Source organism: Astatotilapia calliptera, chromosome 2, assembly GCF_964374335.1.
Source record: "Astatotilapia calliptera chromosome 2, fAstCal68.1, whole genome shotgun sequence".
NCBI classification, from domain to species: domain Eukaryota; kingdom Metazoa; phylum Chordata; class Actinopteri; order Cichliformes; family Cichlidae; genus Astatotilapia; species Astatotilapia calliptera.
In genome coordinates, this window is record NC_137423.1 from 11,566,910 (window position 1) to 11,587,537 (window position 20,628).

A 20,628-nucleotide genomic window follows, 5' to 3' on the forward strand; every position below is an offset into this window, starting at 1 on the left:
TTGATTTCCTCAGAGTTTAGATCACAAAGCGTCACCTCGCCACTTACAGGTGTCATCTCCTGTTTGGTTGCAGTCAGATAAAACGAGCGCAGGAAAATACACTAAAACACAGCAACAACAGCTCCTGCTGGCGCCTCACATACTGTATGTATTTATTTGAGTAGTATTATAACTCTAAACATAAGGCTGGAAGCTGATCCGTGGTTTCACTGTGTTGTTCCTTCATTACCCTGAACACACACACACCATAGTTTGTTTTTACTCAATCATCCTTTCGCTGCTGACAGGTTATGGGAATAAGATTAATCATCTCATCTAATGTGTGGCCTACATCTGCAGTTTTCTGTGGATCACATTTAGGCTCGACTGGCGGCTTTGACTCAACCACAACTCGGACTTATATGGAACCGATACCGGAAGTGCTGTGATATGTGGGTCAAATGTGGCCCACCAGAAAATGCCATAACCCATGTCAAGCCTGGCTCTTCTTTTTTGATCACCAATGCCCTGAACGACCCATAACTGTACCCCAAATGAGTATATATAGCACTTTTTTACTCTGAGCTCTCAAAGCTCTGTGCAATGCTGCCAATTTTAGTATCGATTCCCATACAAAGTAAATACTGGGCCCAAGTTACTGATACCAATACTTTAACCTATAAAGGCAGCAGTAGGGGAGAGCACTGAGTCATGACTCATGAGATGAATCATCATCAGTTTTTGAATTATGATTACATTTTAATGACCACTGAATCACTGGGATTTTTGCTCTCCACAAGAAAACACACTTTTCAGTTTTTGATGTTTATTAAAAACTTTTTTTTTAAAGAGACCTAGAATGTGTTGTAAGCAGTCGACACAAAAGAGAGTAGAAAAACCTGATAAACTCAGTGTTTCAAGCCTGAGCTGGTACATGTCTGACCTCAGTATTATTAACTTCATGTCTAATATGAAAAGTGATTCACTGGTATTGTTTTAAGAAACTGACACACAGCCTTCAATGTGCTGTATTTGAAAGCTCTCCTCCTCTTTCCAGCTGTTTTGCAAACTAACTGTCTTCATGTCTTCACACAAACTACTCCTTTAAAAAGATGGATAATTGGTAATTCCAACACCCTCAAAAGTATCTTGCAATGTCTAATGCAGTAATGGATTTGGTGACAAAAAAAAAGCCAATATGAGGCCATTATTATTAATTTTGTTGGGGTTGTCTCTTAAATCTTCTCTTAGCTTTTAATGCTGAAGTCCAGAAGTTTGTTCTGTTCTGGGTTTTTTTTCCTTCCTAATGGTTCAGACTGCGTTTTAGCTCCAGTGTTTATTTAAGCAGAGAAGAAGTCTGAGCGTTCAGAGACGTTCCTGCTAAATGCAGCGGTTACATAAAGAGAAGTAATGCTTTCTGAGACGCACACAGCCTCCCAACATTTGACGTTAATTCACTTCTATACAGAAAGCTGTTTAATGGGCTCTTATAGACTTTCCCTGAAAAATTGAGCGCCATCACGTCCACAGCAGACATTAATCCATAAACTTGTACAGTATGTAATTTTACGCTTCAGAGTCATTTCATGTCTCTGTGACTTTAATGGCTCTGAAAGATAAACAGAAGTGAGCGCTGCTTTTCTCAGAGCTTATGAAGGCTTGAGTCGAGGCCGGATCTTTAATGTAAATCCAAGACGTTGCTTGTGACATTAAGAGAGATAAGAGCTGCGGGATGATTAGGGATTTTCCTTCGTGGTAATTAAACAATCTCATTACTTTTAGGATCAGATTAAGCCGAGGACTTTTCACACCACTTCTGGGAATCTCCTCCAAGCTGAAAATGACAAAAGTCTAATACAAACAGCAGCTAACAGCAGGCGTCCACAGCACAAAACAACACGACCTGCAAATGGATGCTGAATTTACTAAATTCATCTTTGACATTATAAAGAAGCAAAGGCGCCAGATTCGAGATATCTTAGCCTGTAAGGCTTGAAGAAGCATCCATGCGTCATGACGGATGTTTTCATCCCAGGTTTTTTTCTGTCTCTATTGGCTTGTCAGTAACCTATATTATAAATAATAAACCACAAATAATAAATAATAAGATAAATCCTGATTATCACTTCATTACCTTACAGGGAGTGCAGAATTATTAGGCAAATGAGTATTTTGTCCACATCATCCTCTTCATGCATGTTGTCTTACTCCAAGCTGTATAGACTCGAAAGCCTACTACCAATTAAGCATATTAGGTGATGTGCATCTCTGTAATGAGAAGGGGTGTGGTCTAATGACATCAACACCCTATATCAGGTGTGCATAATTATTAGGCAACGTCCTTTCCTTTGGCAAAATGGGTCAAAAGAAGGACTTGACAGGCTCAGAAAAGTCAAAAATAGTGAGATATCTTGCAGAGGGATGCAGCAGTCTCAAAATTGCAAAGCTTCTGAAGCGTGATCATCGAACAATCAAGCGTTTCATTCAAAATAGTCAACAGAGTCGCAAGAAGCGTGTGGAAAAACCAAGGCGCCAAATAACTGCCCATGAACTGAGAAAAGTCAAGCGTGCAGCTGCCAAGATGCCACTTGCCACCAGTTTGGCCATATTTCAGAGCTGCAACATCACTGGAGTGCCCAAGAGCACAAGGTGTGCAATACTCAGAGACATGGCCAAGGTAAGAAAGGCTGAAAGACGACCACCACTGAACAAGACACACAAGCTGAAACGTCAAGACTGGGCCAAGAAATATCTCAAGACTGATTTTTCTAAGGTTTTATGGACTGATGAAATGAGAGTGAGTCTTGATGGGCCAGATGGATGGGCCCGTGGCTGGATGGTAAAGGGCAGAGAGCTCCAGTCCGACTCAGACGCCAGCAAGGTGGAGGTGGAGTACTGGTTTGGGCTGGTATCATCAAAGATGAGCTTGCGGGGACTTTTCGGGTTGAGGATGGAGTCAAGCTCAACTCCCAGTCCTACTGCCAGTTTCTGGAAGACACCTTCTTCAAGCAGTGGTACAGGAAGAAGTCTGCATCCTTCAAGAAAAACATGATTTTCATGCAGGACAATGCTCCATCACACACTGTCAGGCTCAGGAGGGACTCGGAGGCAGACCGTCACTTAAGTTCGTGATTTATTTACACACACAGACACCAGGTGCGAATATATACAGGTGAGGGGGCACAGGAAGAGGGTCTCCGGGAAGCACAGGCACGGGAAGAAGAGGGCTATGTACAAAATCCACTGAAGCTCAGGTAGCTCGGACTCCGGCTTTAGCTCACCAACGGCGGTCCTCAGGCTGGCGAGAATCCTGGCACAGAGAGGAAAGGCAGGTAAGTAGTGGCACGACAGAAATTCGAAAAACGGCTCAGATAGGTGATGACACTGACGAGTGTTACACAATAATCCAGCGAGGAAGCACTCTCAGCAGCCGCCTTAAGAAGTGAGTGAGATGATTGCTTGCAGGTGTCCGAGCCAGGGGCTGGAGCCGTCATGACTCCGCCCCGGTAGAGCGCAGTGCAGGGGAGAGAGAGAGATGCAGCACAACAAAAACACTTGTAGCCATACAGAGTCAGCCGAGAAGGCACAGGGTCATGACACACACGTCCAAGTACTCCACAGCGTGGCTGGCAAGAAAGGGTATAAAAGAAGAAAAACTAATGACATGGCCTCCTTGTTCACCTGATCTGAACCCCATTGAGAACCTGTGGTCCATCATCAAATGTGAGATTTACAAGGAGGGAAAACAGTACACCTCTCTGAACAGTGTCTGGGAGGCTGTGGTTGCTGCTGCACGCAATGTTGATGGTGAACAGATCAAAACACTGACAGAATCCATGGATGGCAGGCTTTTGAGTGTCTTTGCAAAGAAAGGTGGCTATATTGGTCGCTGATTTGTTTTTGAATGTCAGAAATGTATATTTGTGAATGCGGAGATGTTATATTGGTTTCACTGGTAAAAATAAATAATTGAAATGGGTATATATTTGTTTTTTGTTAACTTGCCTAATAATTATGCACAGTAATAGTCACCTGCACACACAGATATCCCCCTAAAATAGCTAAAACTAAAAACAAACTAAAAACTACTTCCAAAAACATTCAGCTTTGATATTAATGAGTTTTTCGGGTTCATTGAGAACATGGTTGTTGTTCAATAATAAAATTATTCCTCAAAAATACAACTTGCCTAATAATTCTGCACTCCCTGTATATGAGCAGGTTTTACGGTCTAAATATCAGGCTGGTTCTTCATGTGCAAAAGTAAATGCAATCCACCTTTAACAACACTCTTCCAACTAGACCCAACGAAAATACGAGTTGCATGAAAAGATTTCTATGAAAGTTCATTTCTATGAGGCATTTCCTTTGGGACACCTTAGATAAAAGATCATGTTATTTCCTATATTAAACCAGTTTGACCTCAGTCAACAGTGTCTCCCAGAGAGAAGGTTTCTATACAGTCAAACTGAAGGACAGAGGGAAAAGTTCCTGCAGTGATTTTTGGCTAAATCTGTTGGGCCATTCATTCCTTTTAGACGACATCTGTAAGCATCTACATTTGGCTGAATGGTGAAGAGCAAAAGAGTTATATTTTCACACTATCAAAAAGACTTTAATTCAATCTAATTAAAGTTATGAATTCACATTTGATGACTAAGCAGCTTTCAACAACTGTTCACACCAATTTAGAGTCACTAATTAACCCAACATGTATGTGTTTGAGAACGCACACAGACACAGGGAAGCAGATTTAAGCCTTTAATCTTAAACCTTCCTTAGTGTTTGTTGTCCCCCTTTAATTGGCCCCCAGTGTTCACTACCTTTTCTGTCCATCACTGTTATTTTCCCCTCCTCTTGACATGAGTGTGCATCTGTGTGTGTGAGAGGTATGAGCTTCTGTTTCAGCTGATCATGCACCTCCCAATTTCTGTAACCAGCCGCGGCTGTTTGAGAGCGTGGCAGTTTTTATTGCTCTGCAGATACAGAAGCTCAGAGATTCCCAGATCCTACACTGATTTCTTTGCTTCCAGTTTTTACTTCTTCTTCTCCTCTACCAGCACTGATGTGGTTTCATGGAGACATTGTTCTGGCGAATACTACCCTGATGCAAATGGTACACAGGTGTAGTGATATCACTGTTTGCATGCAACATGAGTCATGTGGTGAGTATGGGTGTGGGTTTGGGCTTTAGTATTTTGACTGAAACTACTTCCTGGCTCTCTTGCGTTATTCATCTATCCATTATTGATTAATTAATTTCTTTCACGAGTATTTACACGATCGTTTCTTAGCCTCTGACCTTCCTTTGCACACCGGCCTCCTCTTGGACTCCTTGCCCACCTGTGCCTCGTGCTTGCGGGTCCAGCCCATCGTCTTTCTTCTTCAGTCCCTGATCATCAAATAAATGCCTGAAACTTTGACACTAGTGCTTGCCCGTTTTTGGGCCCATTAACCACGCTGTGAATCGAATTTGTTATTACACTTCAAATTGTTCAAAATGCAACAGCAAGGAAAGCAAACATTACACCAGTTTTTAATGACACTTCACTGGCCGCCCGCTGTCTTAGAAGAAAGTGTAAGATTTTACTTCTAAAGGTAGTCATGGCTGCAGAATACAAAGTGGAGTTAGTATCCTCATACCAGCTTCAGATCCTGAGGCGGGAAAATGCTAACCAACCGCAAACACAAAAGGTGTTTGCTGTGCTTTCTTGCATGCCCTGTTTTAACTGATATACACATTACTGTAATCATTTATTCTTAGAGTGTAATTTGTTTTAAATATTGTCTTTCAATTTCTTTTTTATATCCTTTTTTTATTGTGTGCTTATTCTGTTTTATTGCTATAGAAACAAACGTTTGAATATTATTACTGCTCAGAATGAGTCTCTAAAAGTAACTGCACAAAAGCAAAAATGATTTTTAAGCAGCCTATTATCTGTGGTAATATTTGATTTGTACATATAACAGTTATTATTGATGGTGGTATATACAGAAAACCTGAGCACAGACATTTATCTGGGATTAAAAATGCAAAAGTCTGGGATTGACTAATCTGCCCAAACTTAGTTTTCAAGGTATGCTCAGGCTGCAGGTGTACCCTCAAAAACTCATTAGGAATATCTCCATCATAACACATAAATATGTCCAAGGCTGGAGACACACAACAGTTTTCAGATGGAGAAGAAACAGAGTGAGGTCAGACTCTGAATGAATGTTTTTATCAGCTGAGTGAAGTGTGCGTATGTGTTTGACTGAATGAATGGGGCTGATTTTTTGAAATGTTGTATTATCTCTCCTCTCCTCTTTTGTTTTTCACTCTTTATTTCAGTGGTGAGCAGTGGTCCTACATTATGTTGCACAGCTTGTTGAGACACAGACACAAAGAGAAGCTGCATGCATGCATGTATGTGCATACTGTCATGGTCTGGTTGGGCACCTGCAGGTCTCAGACAGCGGCTCCTCCTCCTTTAGGCGGAGTCCGGTTGCCCCTCCCTGGCTGACCACCTGTGAGCAATCGTGCCAGCGGTATATCAGACCTGCGCTCTCAACCACTCATCGCCTGAGTATCTGCTATTCCCATGTTAGTTCAGTGGAGCATCCTAAACCTTGTCTTAACGCCGTGTGATGACTGACCTGTCTTTTCTTGTCCTCAGCGATAGCACCCGGAGTGGAGATCTTGTTCCCCTCGCTCCCGTCCTCCTGGACCTGGGCCGCCAGCTGCTTACACAACGTGGCCTGCCGGCCCACCGCTCACCTGCCTGCCTCCCCACGCCTCGACCGCTTCCGGGTTTTCCGCTCCACCTGTCCCCTCCATCTGAAACCAAGTAAGGCAATTCAATTCAACTGCGGAGGATTATTGGTTGTCTGCTGGATCCCTCTGATCGTGATCTCCTCTTGTTCCAGTGCCCCCGGCCCCTACCTAGTCCTGTTTCTACCTCCCCGCTGTCCCCGCTGTTCAGCCGTCTCCTAGAGGTGTCTAGGTCGCCCTCATTATCACCGACGAATCCTACGCGCCACTAGTGTGGTGGCGTTGCTTTGTGTTTCACCTTTGTTTACCTGTGGGCGGAAATAAATCATTTGTTTTCTGTCACCTCGCTTCCGGGTTGGTTTCTGCGCCTGTGTCCATCCCTGTTCCCTCGTGCCGTTGAGCCGTGACACATACAGACACTGCAGTGAGAGCTACGTCTACTGTCGGATGCTGAGAGGTCTCTCAGCTCTTGTTTGCTGCTCACAGCCAGCCAGAATGACCTCAGGCCTCCCAGTGCTCCTGACTGTGAGGCTGCAAATGGTCAGCTTCAACAACTTTTAGTGTTTTTGCCGCGAGGGGACATCTTCATCGAGCTTCAAATAAAATTAGTTTTATTTTTCATGTTTTTCGGTGTCTGTGGGACTTTTGTGGTTTAGATACTGAAGGTGAACAGCTGAGGTTTTATACAGCTTTGTTCACTCTGGTACACGGTTAGTCTCCAAGTCCCTGACGTCCTTTTTTTTTTGTTTGTTTTACATTTGCATTATGATACTATTATATACAGGCTTAAAATTATCCAGCAAATAAACATAAATCAGTCTTGTGAAGACAGCCGTCTGAGCTTATTGGATTTATCTTTTTCTGCTTTTATTTATTTATTTTTTTTTTTTAGGCAGTGAAAAAAGTGTCCCAACAGCTCAATTTACAGCAGCTTATATACTTTCATCACTGCCAGCATACTTTCTCGTGCAGGTGAGATGACAGCTGGATTTTTACATAAAAATCTGGACCGGAGTCAGTTTGCCAGACTGACTAAGCTCCGAAAATACAAGTGTGGAAGCTGCTAGGTTTGCCTGTACATTCCCTCTGAATGCAGGTTTGACAAACAGCTGCTGAGTCGTTGTGCCGCAGCGGCGGAGGCCAGCTTTTCCATTAGCGCTGGAAGCAAGTGAGGCATAGCCGGCGGCAAAGGATGCTGCTGGCATTGCCATGTGTCCACTAGCTGTTTTCCACTCACACCCAGGAAAACAGGAAATGCAACAGGGAGTAATGCGAAACAGATTTGACTCTTCTGTAGCCAGCCACTTTACTCTGCCAACCACAGCAGCCGACCAACACGCCATCCAGGATATAGTTTCATCAAGAGAGAGGGAGAGGGGGGAGGTCCAGCTGGACGGCTGTGTAGCCAGGAGCTCTGTAGGGGTTTACAGCATGGAGAGATGCTGCTGAAGGAGAAACAAAATGTAGGAAAACGCTGGAAAACCTGCTAACTGCTACAACTGTGACTCATTCTAACATCCTGTTACAAATGACAGGATATTTAGGATCAGCTACAGAGACGCCACACCAATCAGACAAAACGATAAGCTCGTAGAGAGAGACACGAGGTACCGCATAACACAAGAAAGTCCCACGGACAAGACCACACAGGTGAAAAATTAATCTTTTAATCCATACACATCTCTGTCCTTAGCATGCTGGCGCTAATTAAAGCTGGACGGTAACAAGCCAAGCTCCAAAGATCAATACCCGCCTCACCGCCCTGCAGAGGCGTGAGCGAGATCCAAACAAGTGAGGGTGAAGCAGGGAGAACCAGAGCGAGAGGGGAGGCCAGTACATTTGATTTAATTTATTGAATTTTGACTCGCTTTACAACACGGTGCTAAGCAGAAGCACGAACAGCCTACAGCTGTTCACAGCTAACCAGCAACACACTGGAGCACACATGCTGTTTTCTCAGCGGTCGCGGCTTTGCATCGAGTGGCATAAATTTACTGAAGGCTTTTCTTCAAATGAACCTCTTCATAATTAAAACATTATTAAAAAAAATCATAAGCACAACATAAATTGTTCATCTTCCTCCAGTCACTCGATGGAAGGTGAGATCCGATAATAATAATGTGTGTGTGAATTAAAACTGCTGTTGTTGTGAAGACTTTGGCATCGTGTAATCAGTAACAGTCATAACCCTCTCGGCTGCATGCCTAACTTCAAAGCCAAGTGACCAACATGTTCTCATCTTAGAGAGTAATTTAATGCTGCTTTGTCAGATGGCTTCTGCATTTCCCCATTATTGCATTACCACAGCGATATCAGCCGCCAGGAGGGAACAGTTGGCTTGCAGAAGCCCACAAAGTCTGTATTAGGAGACTGGAGAGGTGGTGGTAATGCTGGTTTGAGTCCCACTGGGAACTTTGTGATTTCATTGGGAACTTTTGTATTTTTTATTTTCCCCACTTACTGATTCGTTTCATCTTCACTCACTTTTTCCTTTTTTCTATTTGCTGGTTAGATTTAATAAAACTGAGATTGACTTTCACAACAGTAAGTCTGCTCTCTATGGACACATCCTGTTTACTATTTTTGTAACACCTTGTCCGTAAATGAGACACAGCAGCAGCTTTGACCAAATGGTGCCAGCTGACACTGCAGAGTTGAGGATGTGCTGAAGTCATAAGCAAATAATCAGCAATTAGGCGAAGTCCTTACGCTACTCTGAAAATTTAAGTTTGTTTTCTTCCTGTGTTTTAGTTGCTTCTCCAGAGAGTCTATCCTTCCTCATTCTTCCTTCTGCTCTGGAGATCTGCTGCGAGTTAAGGGGTTACTTTAACCATAAACTGCTCCAGCTGGAGGACTCATGATATGCTATTACATAGAGGGGAAACTGAAATGTCCACTATTATCACAACTTAGACTCTGTTAGTTAGAAAACAAAGAACAATAGTAGTAAATGGAGCTGTGTGGCATATTCTCCACTGACAGATTATTTCTTTGATCAAATCAATGATGAAAGCTGAATGTCTTCATTTGATTAGATTAACAGTGGTACAGAAGTTTGCCAACCAATCAGCTGTCTGATTTGCAGGCTGCTCCTCGCACCTTCATGCACTCTGATTGGACCACCGACAGCTGCCTACATCACTGCTGCATGGACGTTATAAAACAGATATCGAAGTGGTCGTGCTTATACTGACGAAGCTTTGATTACCCCGAGGCCCGAAGCTGCCGCTCTGCACAATTAGTATTGAGAATGAGACTCGTCTCATCAGCATGGCTGCCTCCGTGCTGGCCTCTGCGTGGGGGAGGGGTCACCTGACCTATTGGAGGAAAGGTGAGCAGTTTGGAGTCAAGCCTCCAGGGATACACAGGACTCAGATAAAAAAGGTATTGTTTTCAGTGGGGTGAGAGAAGAGAAGTCACAGCAGCACGTTTCGGGAAATCCATCTGAAATCTCAATGTTCAGGCTAATACAGCATGTTCTCACAGGTGGGGTTAATGCAGTCACAACACGGTGCCTTTATCACTTTTCAAGCTTGCATTGTGCAGCAGAAACAAACAACCAGAAGAAAGGAGCAGTTACATATTTGTTCATCTCAGCTTTAATGTCACTGTGTTATTTCAGACACTCGTCGTCAATTCTGAGTCTCATTAAATGCGCAACCTTTAAATTTGTTAACACCGCTATAAAATAAATTACCGTAAAAGTCTGAAATAAAAAATCCAAACAGTAAAAGTTTGTCCAACTAAGTGAATACAGATTGATTAATTAGTTCAACATCCAAAATGTAAGACTCGGGAAGCAGACTCGCTGCTTTATGTTTTTGGGAGTTTGTGTGTGGAAAGTTTTGACTTCCTCATTCGGGGTTGTCATTGTGATTAATTTAAGCTTTCTTATTTTAAAAATATTATTACAATGAATAATATAATTAATTACTAATCTTCTGCATCATTTCTATCTGGTTTCACTCCTGACTCCAGTCCTCAGTCAGTCTTGTTCCTGCCTTTAGTTTGCCTTTTTGGGCTCCTGTGATGACTTTGGATTTCTGTTTGTTTGGATTTTGCCTTTGGACTTTAGTTATCAACGTAATAAAAAGTAATAAAAAGTCTGCTTTTCGCAGGATCCAAATGCCTGGAGTCTTGCATTTGGATCCTGCGCTCCACAAATCTTGGCAGGAGCATGAAAATGTTGTTTCTTTGCTTTTCACGAACTTTTAACTTTTCCTTTTACTCTCTGGTTAGATTTGGGGCCCTAAGGCTCCTTGTTTTGGTTTAGGAAAAGACGGTTAAGAAACACGCTCCTTCATAACATGAACATAGTCATTCAAAGTATATTCAGATGGACCATAACAATATGGCCACTTACCTACAATAGGTTTGGTCCCCCTTATGCTGCCAAAACAGACTCCACTAGACCCCTAAAGGTGTGCTATAGTATCTGTATCAAAAAGCTCGCAACAGATCCTTCAATGTCCTGCAAGCTGTGAGGTGGAGCCTCAGACTTGTTTGTCCAGCACATTGCACAGATGCTTGACTGGATTAAGATCTGAGGAACCTGGAGGTCAAGTCAAAACCTCAGAGTGATTACTCTGTGAAACCATGCTGAAAGAGGCCACAGCATGCAGGGAATACCATTTCTATGAAAGGGTGTTAATAGTCTGAAGCAATGCTCAGGTAGGTGGTACGTGTCAAACTAACAGTCGCATGGATGGCAGGACCCAAGGTTTCCCAACAGAACATGACCCAAAGCATCACACTGCCTCCACCAGCTCGCCTTCTTCCCGTATTGCATCCTGGTGCCGGGTGTTTTCCAGGTAAGGGACGCACACTTCGTCCATTGCTCCGTAGTCCACTTCTGATGCTCACGTTCCCATTGATGGCTACACATTTCTCTCAGAACCAACATCAGCTTTTTCTGCAGTTTGAGCTACAGCAGCTCATCTGTTGGATCGGACCACATGAGCCAGGCTTTGCTCCCCACGTGCATCATTGAGACACTCATGACCCTGCCTCTGGTTCATCAATGTTCCTTGCTTGGACCACTTTTGATAGATAATGACCTCTGCAGATGAGGAACAGCCCACAAGAGCTGCAGTTTGGTTTGAGCCATGCTTTGATACAGTCGTGAGTCCACCACAGCTTGATCTTTCTACAGATTCACTCAAATCTATTTTTTTTCTTTTTCTAACATCAGCTTTGAGGACAAGCCATCTCTCAGTGCTGCCCTCCTTCCAAATGGGGAAATCTAAAGGTATATTTGCTGTTGCCATCAGGAGCCTCAATTTTGCAAGATTTGTGACTTTTTTCAGACAACTTTTAAAAACATACTTTTATAAAATCGCTTTTATGTGATGTTGTCTGTTGTCGTCATGTCTCTCTCATCTCCTGCTGTTTTGTAATTGTTTGAAGTTCTCTTTAACTCTATTCTGTTCTATTTCTGTCCTTAATGTCCAGCTCTCTGTATGAATTTAGCACTTTGCTTTCACTTGTCTGTCAAAGCGCTCCTTGAACTCTATTTTTAAAAGATTATGTATAAATAAAGCGTTTAGTATTTAAAAGATTATGCTGGGGGTCTTTTTAAGCATTCATATGTGGCCATTTGGTGAGTGTAAGATCCCGCACCAACACAGCTCGTGTGTGGGACACCTAAAGCAGTATTTGACGCACTGGGAATGAGAACATGTTGTTCTAACAGGGGTTTAAATGCGCACAATTAAGAGGTAGTTTTTGTCAAAACATGTAAAAACAATAACTGACTAATTAATTAATGTAACAGTGTGGTTAATAAATGCAGGGACGTGGAGCTGCATTAATTCTTCAGTTTGTCGCAGTCTTATTATCAGTATGCAGCGTGCGGCTCCAGATTTCCATGAGGCGCTCCTGAGTGCTGCATCTCTCTTGGGATCAAAGCTCCTGAGCACATTAAACAGCAATCCCCTTCCTACTTTACACTGATTTTACTTGTCAGCTGGGAAGAAATACAAAGTAATAAGAGTTAAAAGATGTGCGGTGTGTAGATGCATGAGACAGCCCTGTGTGCACGGCAGCTCGTGGGTGATGGCACTTCTTCCTTCTTTCTGCAGAAATAATCCCTGGTCCGATCCACCTGTCATACAAAACAACCCCACCATGTTTTATTTATGAGTGCTTCACGAGTAGATGGCCTCTGTGCTTCTGACACTTAGAAGTCAAAAAGGAGGTCCGTAGTTAGCGGCTCTAAGTCATATAAGGTTCAAGCGTTTGGCTCAGAGAGGTCAGCACCGGCGCCGAGGGGAAAACGTTGCATCACGAGATATTGAATACATTAAACAAAGGCGAGAGTTTGCGCAGAAAACCTTCTGTTGTTGCTTTTTACCCTGATTAATATGACATAGAGGAAATAGTCCTTGCCAGACGTGCAAAATAAGCAGCAACTCACAGGAGAGCAGCCTGAACGCAGAAGCCCAGAACAACAGGCACAAAACAAACTCTCAGACCTGGAAAACAGCCTCATTCATTCACTGCTCCAAACTCCATAAAGTGTAATTTATTTTAACAGTCGCACACAGCTGCAGAAAAAAAGACTGCCGATAAAAGGAACAGAAAGTTTCATTTGGTAATTGGAGGTTCAAAGGCTCAGCGATTCAAAGCGTTTTGATGTACGTCCAGGATCTCATTTATTAAACAAGATTATACATAGATATGTAAAAAGGAGACATTAGTTGAGTTCCATCCACTTGAAAAGAGTTAAAACTATATGGCAGCAGCAACACGAGCTCCGAGAGAAAAATTGGTGCCAGCAGCTGTTTGTTTCAGTCTCCTAATGTTGGAATGGACATGATTTTAGCAATTTTGGAACCAGGTGAAAACATCTGAAAGTGAAAAATGAACTTGCAGTTCCTCTGTTGTCCACTTTAGATTCCAAAAGTGAGTCATTCCCCACAGACTCCCGTGTTGAAATGTCCAACTTTACAGCAGAAACGATCATGTTCACAGCCTGATACAACACGTTGTTTTAGTCTCTAAAGCTAATTCCCCCATTCATAACAAGCTGAGTATGTGCTCCATTTTCGCTGAGTGAAATTCTGTTTTTTTTTAAAAAATTTATTTGTCTCTTGCTTGGCACTAATTAGCAGCTATCTGTGTCTGTGCATTGCACTCATACAGTCCATAAATGGATGCAGCCTGATAAACAAGCTTGCTTCTGTTAGCACTCCACCCTCTCGCCCAAATGTGATCATTTCTGGCTGAAAACCACCCAACATGACAGCTAATAGATAGCAACGGAGAGGCTTCATGGTCCATCTTTTGGATAAAATCAATGGCTTTAACTGTTAACAGCAGATCAGGTTTTATCTTTCTCCACCGACTAACACCTCAGGTTACTGTATGATGGACTGCACAACCTGGACCTCTGTCTTTATACTGAAGAGAAGAAACAGATATCCATCTTGCTCAGGGTGTAGTCGGTCTTCAATCTCTCTGGAAGTTTGAAGAAATTGCAGGGGATCAAACATCCAACCAAACCATTAGTGGCTAACCTGCTCTGCCACGTGCTGACCACAGCTGCCAGGTGAGCGTATTAAGTCATGTTTTTGTGATCTGCAGGAATTATTTTCTCCCCTGGCACAGTTGCTGCATAACCCAGCTGGTTGAATCGGGGAGTTTTTACTCAGAGGATCGTGGTTCAAATCCAACTGGAACATCTGGGTTTCAATCTCCGCACAGGGCACACACTGTTGCCCCCTGTTGCAAATATATTTACCTGCTCCGCTTCTTTCACTGCTTCGCAATTTAGAACCGGCACCTGACTGATTTGTTTGCTCCTAGAGTCCAAATTGAGACCAACATCACGACTCGCAAGCTTTTGCTTTTATTAGTCCGGGAAATGTGTTTCAGAAAACACGTTTGAGAAACGAAATAAGGTGTGCGGCCGTTAAATGTATGCTTATTTTAGATCGGCAATGACTAGTGTCAGAGATTTTCAGGAGATTTAGAAGCATTGCATCACGCCGCGATATCCTGATTTGCATAAGCGTGTCTAGACCTCAGCTTTCTCAAATGAGGAGTGGGTGACTTGAAGACCTGTCAATCAAAATGCAACACAATGCTGGTTTCATACAGAGAGAACTGCTGCTTGAATGACATACTTAATTATAGGGGCTTTATGCATTATAGGAGCTGGTAACAAACATTTTACAGTGTTGACTGGTCTGTTGGTTCTTGTGGTAAACTGAAATAAATGTAACCGCACTGAGAAAACTTAAAAAAGAGTGTAGATGTTTTATATACTTAAAATGGGCCAATTTAGCCTGTTGCTAGATGGTTACTGGGCAAAATGCTGACATCAAATTATCTGATCTCGACAAAGAGAGACAAAGAGTCTAAGATGTGTGCTAAGTCTGGTTGCTCATCTCTGGCCATGTAGGAAGAGATCCTGAGCAAAGCAACAAACACACACATAGATTTTGTGTGTTATTAGAGAAAGACGAGATGATATGCTCTTTGTTTTATATTCAATTTAATTTAGTTATAGCTGACGCGCTGGAACTGTGATGTCACCACACGCTCAACTTCCTGCAGTTTATTCCTAAAATTTAAATGTTGAAAGCTGGAGGTGTTGGAGCTACAGAAAGTGGAAACAGGAAACCATGAAAGAAAAAAAAGGGTAAATGCTCACAAACTAAAGGAAACTGAATGACATGAAAGTACTTGATAAAGTGAAGAAACACAAATAAAATAAAATAAGCAAGGTACTGCACAGTCCCATGTTAATATTCAAATCTAACAGTTTAATCCATCCATCCATCTTGTTCTGTTGCCTTAGCAACAAGCAAACAGCTGATGTGATATCCAGCGAGACGTCCTTCTTGCTCGCATTAGAAGCTCCGGCCCACTGAAACTCGTGTCTGGCCTTAATGCTCACTTCTCTCTGTCTGCTGTTTTTGTAGACACCTAGTTCCTCCTGTTACTTCACTCCCTGATTGCTTATTGGTTCAACGGTGTCATGACCTTGAGTGTGGATTGGTTTTCACAGCTGACTTGATCAGACTAATGATCATTTCACGTTGACTCCAGCAGTGTGAACATCACACAATCTAAACAGAGTTCGCAGCGGTCCCAGATGATGAAAACCAAAAACTATTAAAAACACTGCGAGCACGACATTCAAAACTATTTCAAATCAAATACTGTGTCATACAGGTAGAGACCGGCTCTCCTGCCTGTCATGTACCAGCTCACAAAAACTGGAACCCAAAATGACACCTGAGCGCAGGCCCTACAACAGCAGTGTGACATTTTTGACATAAAACTAACAATAATCTTTATTCTGGCTCCACCGTGGAAGAATATCACAGTGCTGTCTGTCAGTTAAGAACATATGGGCATGCTTACAGCCATCACCAGAGCTAATTCTTTTGGGGTAGCCCAGACAGTCAATATGAATAATTCAAGCACTCAGTAGTAAATAACTACTGTCCCAGCAGCAGAATACTGTTGTAGGATAAAGTGTAATTATAGGAACTGCCAAGGTGTATCTGAGGCATATGGCTATGCTTCTTGCTGGGTGACTGTTGTTTTTCCGCTGGGTTTCAGAGAAGAAGGACGCCTGTCTTTGTTCTGGGATTTGTGACAACAATATGTGATTAAGGCTGTTTTATTTATGGCTGCCTGTTTTTCATATTTTCCAGCTTCCTGCTTTCTCTCCCCCGCAGAGGATTTCAGCTGCTGCCAAAGGCTCCGTCCTGGTCATTCATCATTTATAGGTGCCAGTCAATAAATTATAGGAGTGAATGATTCATTCAGGCACTAAGTGCAAGCAAATACTGTGTAAGCTGCTGTCTGTGCTCATGTTCAAAAGAGGAGCTTCCTCTTTAATTTATCAGCCTGTTTCTCACTGAAAACTCTCAGGATTTGTCCAGATGCTCCTCCTACACTGTAAAACATTTCCATCAGCCAAAAGTATGCATCATTTCTGCTTTAAACTAAGCTGGAACAACAACAAAAATGACACTATTGTTTCAAAATGTTAAGAAACAAGTTCCAGGAAAAAGATTTTGTCATCTCAAAGACTTTTTCACGGCTTTAACTTCTACCTGACAGAAAAATACAGAATGAAGAAAAAGAGACAAATTTTGGGAGAGAAAATATGAATAAATTCACATTCTGTCATAACCAATTCTTTTATATCTTTGCTTATACAGTAATAGTAAAAGGCTGCATGGTGAAATAGTGAAGTGCTGCAGGGTTATGATAGCTTCTGTAATTTATTGCAATACTTAGCATAGCATGTTCTTAAAGTTATTTAAAGTTAACCAGAATTAACCAAAGTTAACTAAAGCATCTAACTCTGCTACTGGGACTAGAGGGCGGAGTCCTCCTCCACCTTCTGCAATGGACAAAAAACCCCCAAGGGAATGCCAAGAGACTGTTACAGTATAACACAAAAGGGACATCAGTCCGTCCAGTTAAGAAGAAGAAATGATTGTGAATCCATTTCATCTGCATTGGTGCAAATCAAAGAGACAACAGGTGAACTGAAGAAGCAACAACGAGATGACCTTCACATGGAAATGGTTCAGCATCAGTCCCTGTGGTAGCAGACGGTACCTGCAGCCCATTCAGCCTGCACAGGTAGTCCAGCTCAACCAGGATGGCACATCCACATGTACTACCATGATATGTTTTGTGTGGGCCCTAAGAGGGTAGACAGATACCAGGAGTAGTCCTGGTATCTCTCAGGTGGACAGTGTTAGGTTTTGTATTGTTGATTGTCATTTATGCTTAGAAATATTTAACCATATATGCTTAGAGGTGTATAATCAATTGTGTAGTGATAGGACTGTGATCTTTAACAGGCTGCAAAGGCTTGGTGTGTATTCCACACTAGAATGCACACCCACATCCTAGGAGCATGGAGAGGTCGTACCTTGTTTTATTGTTTTATGGTAGGATTAACGTAGCTACGTCTGTTCTAGTCTAAGTGCTTTTTGTTTAGATGAACTGTTGGATTTTCCAGACCAGCAGGTTAAGGAAGTCGTTTATGGGGTCACACTCTGACCCCCCCCCCCCCCCCCCCCCCCCCCAGACACACACACACAAACACACAGTATTCTTTGTTCACAAGTATACCTATGTAAGATGCTATATGTTAATGACCCTATGCATATTCATGTAACCACAATAAAAGGAGTGCTATGGGGAGCCTGGCTGGAAGTCTGATGGAGGTCAAGTGGTGGAACGACACTTGGCTCCAGGCAGGACTCCCTCATGCATGAGTAACATGAAGAACTTTGCCTACTTGTGTCTTGCTTTGCAGTGTAATTATATTGTCTTCAACGTTCCAGCGGATAGGTTCAAGCTACAAACCTATCAGACAGGAACCCAGCAGCAGCACAAAGTGATCTCCAGTAAGCTACTCATACATGTTTCTCTTTCTTTTGTTCTTTGTCTTTTTTCTTGTTTCTGAACAGTCAGAATATGACTCCATCAGCACCCCCTTTGATGATGCTTGGACATCCAAACTTCTTGTTTAGGCAAATAAAACCTCTTTTCTCACACCCGGGTGAAACAAAATGCAACACTGCTCGACTTCTACAGAGGTCATCTAAATATCCTGCGCTACTTCCTGTTTATTAAAGTGTTCCTAGTCTGCTTTTCCTGGGTGAGGTGTTCCGGGCATGTCCCACCGGGAGGAGGCCCCGGGGCAGACCCAGGACACGCTGGAGAGATTATATCTCTTGGCTGGCCTGGGAACGCCTTGGTGTTCCCCCGGATAAGCTGGAGGAGGTGGCTGGGGAGAGGGAGGTCTGGGCCTCTCTGCTTAGGCTGCTGCCCCCGTGATCCGGCCTCGGATAAAGCGGATGAAGATGGATGGATCTCCTGTTGTGGTGGTGGATGTTCACATTAAATATGTCCAAATGAGGTCAGCGTTTTTATGTTTCCATGTGAATCAGAAGCTCAGACTGCTCTAAACAGTCAGTTTTCGACAATTTTTTCTTCTCTTGCAGCTGTATGATGTCATTAAGAAGCATTAGCCTTCCAAGAATAACACTATGGAGATGCAAATGAGCAAAAGAGATCCACTTTAATGATCAGAATGGATGATTTACCCATTCAGAAGCATGATTACAGTAATAATTAAAACACATGAAGTTGATGGCTGGTGGTGTATAATCTGCATTTTATTCAGTTTTTGAGAAATATTGGTCGTTTAATTATTCCAAGTAAGTGAATTAACAACAAAACAGACGTTCCAAACATTTTCTAAACATACAAAACAACCTGCGTGACTTCGAGCTCTGTTGTAGCTATATTTGCATTAATTGTATTTTTAATGAGATTTTTCATGTTTCTGGAATCTAACCCAAAGCAGCACTTCAGCAGCGTATCAGAAGGAGAAATACTGCACCTTTGTGCTATGAGCCTTCATTTCCTACTAGAATACACTTTCATTAACCTTTGAATCTCTTTTTGTCTGCACCTCAAAACAACTATCAATAAAGGCAAAAATGCATTAAAATATTTAAAGGAGCGGATGTGGGAGTGTTTTCCTGAGATCTAGTTTTGGCTTCTCATTAACTCCTCAGTCTGATAAGGCCCATTTTTAATATATGAGAATAACAGTACACTTATTAGACTCTACACTGATTATTCAGTTTATAAATCATCATAACCTGTGTCCATGTAAATATAGCACACATATTGCAACAGGATATTTGCAATGAGAATGAGTAATTCAGAGTAAACGCAGTACAGTAAAGAGTGGAGTTAAATGACAGTACACACTGTGATTATTACAGGTTTTAATCTTTCAACCATCTACGGTTGTGTTGTTTCCTTCTATAGAATGATGATCAGCAGCAGGGGTAATATCCTGCTGTCTGCGAGCTCATTTATGATAATTTATGGGCCTGAGTACATCTTTCTTTCTACTTATCCATACATGTATACATTATTCATACATTTTCTATTTATCCACACCGTGCCACAAATATCACATTCTTTGTTGTTTCTGTCATCTGCTGACCTATAACTGCTGCATGTGACTCAGTCAAACACAAAGAGAGGAGTCTTTGATAAATGCCCGTCTTCTTCTGACATCACCGTGTCTGAAATATGATGATTATGACTTGTTTTCCTCAGCTGCTGATTTTCAGTGACCCACAGCAAAGGACAGCTGTCTCAGCGCTCAGCACGACTCCAGCTGATGACTGACACTCGCTCCCTGCACGCTGCTGCAGACTGGCTACGAATGTGCATGCAAATGAAAAGAAAAAATGCATTTTAATGCAAAACTTAAAGTGACATACACATTAAAGAATAATTTATGATCCAGTGATGTCATTGTGTACATTAAGTACTCACCTTAGCTACTCTTAGTAGTCTAAATCTTGTTTTGCCACTTTACCCAGTAGTTAATCAGCCTGTGTTTAAACCTGGTGTTAATCTACAATTATTATAAGTTTCTCACCTGCGAGAACACTCATACCTGTCAAACCTTCTGCTGGTAACAGGACTTAACTTGCAAAGAAACACTTTCGTATGAATAAATGTTTCAGAAAATTTCAGAATAACTTCAAGCACTTGAAAGTTTCCATTAAAGTGTTTTCACTGGAACTTGTTCCAGCACGTCCTGCCACTAAGTCAAACCGTGAACCGTGACAGTTCAATATTTATTAATCCATCTCAAGCTCTTTGTTCCTGAGTAAAAGTACTTTTACTTCAGTGCAGTTTTTCTCTGGGGGCTCTTTCATTGTGAAAATGACCAAAATCTATTATAGTGTGTATGTGTGTGTGTTTAAACCCCTTAAAGCTGTAAACGACTTCACTGTTTCTCAGTCGGCTTCCTAGAAAGCAACAGATTTGTTTTATTCTTAACAAGTTTGTGGATTTTATTACAGGCAGATGTGGTTTCATGT

At 42.1% G+C, this 20,628-nt stretch overlaps 2 long non-coding RNA genes across 2 annotated transcripts in view; one reads left to right on the forward strand and one right to left on the reverse strand.

The window, feature by feature from the left end:
• Positions 1-20,628, reverse strand: part of LOC145430392 (uncharacterized) — a 161,652-nt gene that overhangs the window by 39,581 nt on the left and 101,443 nt on the right. The window lies entirely within an intron of this gene.
• LOC145420469 (uncharacterized) lies at positions 6,421-7,072 on the forward strand. Its single transcript, XR_013901790.1, has 3 exons — positions 6,421-6,562; positions 6,636-6,806; positions 6,886-7,072. It is a non-coding gene; the product is annotated as an uncharacterized LOC145420469 (long non-coding RNA).